The sequence below is a fragment of the Mus caroli genome, unplaced genomic scaffold (genome assembly GCF_978045245.1).
Source record: "Mus caroli unplaced genomic scaffold, Mus_caroli_1 scaffold_14, whole genome shotgun sequence".
Lineage (NCBI taxonomy): Eukaryota > Metazoa > Chordata > Mammalia > Rodentia > Muridae > Mus > Mus caroli.
The window spans coordinates 104,303,793-104,307,708 of NW_028227269.1; the positions used below are offsets into that span (position 1 = coordinate 104,303,793).

A 3,916-nucleotide genomic window follows, 5' to 3' on the forward strand; every position below is an offset into this window, starting at 1 on the left:
ACCACTTTATTTCCTCTTTTATCATTATTGGAAATAATTTTTCCCTCTTGCCTGAGAATTATTGTAGGAAACATTATTGAGCAGGGTCCCCCCCACCACGTGCATTGTTCTCAAACTATGAAGATCTGAACTGCGTTTTCACTTCCTCTCTCAGAGAATGTAGCTGACTATTTTTTACTGAGTATTTTCTTGGTAAATCTCCCTGCTAAATTGGCCACTTTATTCATGATAATTTCTTCAAATATATCATTCTTGTGGCACAATATGAATAATGAAGAGGAATATTTTCAAACACATAAAGGCTCTGAATAACACTAATAGGCGAGGCTTCAAACTGAGTGGAGAGGGGGCTCCATTTGTCCTCACTGTGCCTTGGAGACTGAGGAGGATCAGGGACCCTCAGCTTCTGTCCGAGGCTTCCATGTCTGGCCCCAGCACCTCGGCTGGCTTCAGCATCCCATGAGCCTCTCTGGCTGCTGACCACAGGCCTCAGCAGCTTATGTAGGGCCAGCCCAGCTCTGCTCACCTGCTACCTGAGAGGGAGCTGGAGCTTCGAGAAACACTTGGTATGGTGGTTGGCTAATCATGACTGCTACTTGATAGAAGTTAGTATTGTTGGGGAGATGCCTCTGGGCACATCTGGGAGGGGGTTTGCAGAGAAGTTAACCTGGGGAGGGAAGACCCACCCTGAAGGCGGGCAGTACCTTCCTAAGGGACGGAGACTTGAACTGAATGAAAGGAGAAAGAGAACTGAGCACTGTCACTCTCTAACCCCTGTCTCTCTGCTTCCTGACTGGATGCAATGGGATCAGCTGCCATATGCTCCCACACTTCGTTGTCTCCACCAGGATGAGCTGTGTGCTCTCATGTGCATGGAGCTAACACAAGCGCCCTCAAACTGTGAGCCAAAGAACACTTCCTGTCTTAAGTTTTTTTTTTTTTTTTGTTAAGACTTTGGCCACACCAGTGAGAACCGTAATACACTTGGCACAGGTACAAACCACTGTGATTTGAACCCAGCTGCCCTAGCTGGCTTTAGAAATTTTAGAAATCTAAGCCACCTTTCTAAATCTCTGCCCTCTCGTCTGGAAACTGAGCCTGACTTTAGCTCTCAGAGATGAACATATGCCACTGGTAGAGGTCTCAGGACACTGTTGGCTGGTATAAGGTGCTGGGCATTACCTCCCAGCTGATCGTCACTGGGTTCCACTGTGGGCGGTGCTCTTTGGCTCCCTAGGCGTGTGGATGCATGGTGATGCTTACAGTTCTCAAGATTTTACAATACGAACACTTGACACAAGCCTGGCGACTCATCACAGCGGACCGTTCTTGGAACACGCTGCTGTTTCTTCCCTCTTCCTCCTGCAGGAACCAAGATCCATTTCTCCATGGCACAGAGAACCCGGAAGCTGGCTGTGGTGCCTGGGAAAGAGATGTTGAAATGCCGTTGTAGAGCAACCTGGCTGTCCCACCCCATAGGCATCTCATTCTCCACAAGCCTTCTGATGCACCTCAAATCTTGTGGGTGACTCAGAGGGAACAATGGGGACCACACTGGTTTCTCTGTGGCTTGTGACAGCTGATGTGAACAAAACCACACTGACTCATCCCTGGTGCAGGCCAAGGTCTTCCGTATAACCGTTGAGCGTTCTGGAGTGAGGTCCCAGGCTTTGGAGGAGAACTGGCCCTTCCTTCTCAGCCCCGAAAGGAGTGCAGTGGAGGCTAGACCTGGCATGGCACACACTCACCTCAGCACTTCTGGGGTGATGGGTACTTTGGCCCCATTGCCTCCGGCAGGTTCCTTTGCAATAAGAGTGGCCCCCGTGTGTCTGGACCCTGGCAGGTCCACTTTGTATTTTTAGTTCCTAAATCTTGACATCTAAACTCCTGGCACTGTGCTTAGCCGTCTGCTGCCAAGTTTCCCATGAAACCACCCGCAGCCTCCCCTGCTGTGCTCTCCCTTCTGCAGAACAAGCCGACCAGAAGACTAGGGTGCAGGCACCCAGGGCGTGGGTAGTGACAAGGACAAGGCTGTTAGCACAGAACCTGGCTCTACCAGGCAGAGTTCTCCAGAGTCCTGCTCTTTAGAAAGTCATCCAGCTTCTCTGTTTCTTCCCATTCTGTAATACACACTTGCGCGCGCGCGCGCACACACACACACACACACACACACACTTTCACATACCATACATATATATACACATACACAGATATACATGCATAGGATCACGTATCCACAAAGAAATGTATGCATATGTAAATGTATACATACACATATGCTTGTATATCCATATACATGCACATGTGCGTATTCACACACAGGCATGCTCACATACAGAAACATGTATGTATAGATATGCACACACAGATATACATATATATCCACAAACACATTCATGCATACACAGATATGTACCCAGTTGCTCACATGCACACACGTATGAGTGAGTGTTCATGCACATAGCTACAGCCATACATACACACAACACATATGTGGGCAGAATACACAGGAGAAGGTTCCCTTTGCCACCTTAGCGTGTCCACATTAACTTTCTTGTTTCCGAAATATTTTTAAGAGTGCAGAGGGGTGACGTTCTCAGGAACCAGAACAAAAGCCTCTGGAGAAAGAAAAGCAGGCTACTGAGATCCCAGCAAGGTAGACATAGGGAGCTGAAAGTCGGAAAGAGCATAGGAACACCTTCTGGAAACATCTCCACAGACTTTTCTACAAGTGTGTTTCCTAGGTGATTCTAAGTCACATCATGTGGATGTTGAACATTAGCCACCACATCTGGCTAGTTGTGCAATCAATGGGGGGGGGGGTATTTGAGTCACAAAGCCATGGATGGTGGCTGCATGATCTCACCTGCTCTTTCTGCCTGCCTTGTGCACAGTGTCCATTATCACTGTTTAGAGAGCTGCTGTGTGGCTAGTTCATATTGCTGCTCAACTGTGGTCAGTTTCCAGTTGCTCTAATAAAACATCCTGATGGAAAACAACAGAGAGGGGGAAGGTGCTTATTCCATCTCACAATTCCAAGTTAACAGTTCATCAGTGTGGGGAAGTAAGGACAGGCACCTTAAACCAGTTAGCCATAGAATATCCACAGTCAAGAACAGAGAGAAGGCTGGGGAGATGGCTCAGCGGTGAAGAGCACTGACTACTCTTCCAAAGACCCTGAGTTCAAATCCCAGCAACCACATGGTGGCTCACAACCATCCGAAATGAGATCTGATGCCCTCTTCTGGTGTGTCTGAAGACAGCTACAGTGTACTTAAATATAATAAAGAACAGAGAGAAATGAATTCATGCATGTTCACTTGCTTGCTTGTGCTCAGCTTGGCATCTCTACTCTTACACAGTTTGAGATCCCTGCTTAGGGAATGGGGCCACCCATAGTGGACTGAGTCTTCCCACAACTGTGAACTCAATTAAGAGAATACTATACAGACATACTCACGGGCTAACCAATGTAGACAACCCATCTCTGAGAGTCCCTTCCCAGGTGATTCTAGATTAGTTGACAGTTAAAGCTAACTGTCACAGGTCGTGAACCCAGATTGCAGAACACTCAGACCAACACATTTTCTTCTTAGAAGAGATCTCGGGGAGATCCCTGAGGAGGAAATACAGTGTTCTTTCTACTGTGTTTATACAGCTTTCCTGTCTTGTAAGCCAATGAATCTTTAAAGGGGATCTCAGGATGGATGGGCTGATTGATACAGGAGCATGTAATGGTGTGCAGGAATAAAGGGAGGCATTTTGGGAGAGATAAAGGAAGTATTTCTCATTAAAATTTCAATGACCCATGAAAGGCATGGTCCCCTGAATCTTCTCCTTTTACCTCACCCACAGAGCGTGTCTGTCAGAGTGCCATAGTGCGTCCCCATACTTCTCTGTCATTTATTCTGGGCAG

At 47.3% G+C, this 3,916-nt stretch overlaps 1 long non-coding RNA gene across 1 annotated transcript; it reads right to left on the reverse strand.

Annotated features, from left to right (window-relative positions):
- Positions 1–447: 447 nt before the first annotated feature.
- On the reverse strand, positions 448–3,516 carry LOC110307307 (uncharacterized). The gene is made up of 3 exons (XR_002379377.2): positions 3,461–3,516; positions 2,867–2,985; positions 448–1,422 (listed from the first exon to the last, which is right to left on the reverse strand). It is a non-coding gene; the product is annotated as an uncharacterized LOC110307307 (long non-coding RNA).
- Positions 3,517–3,916: the final 400 nt, after the last annotated feature.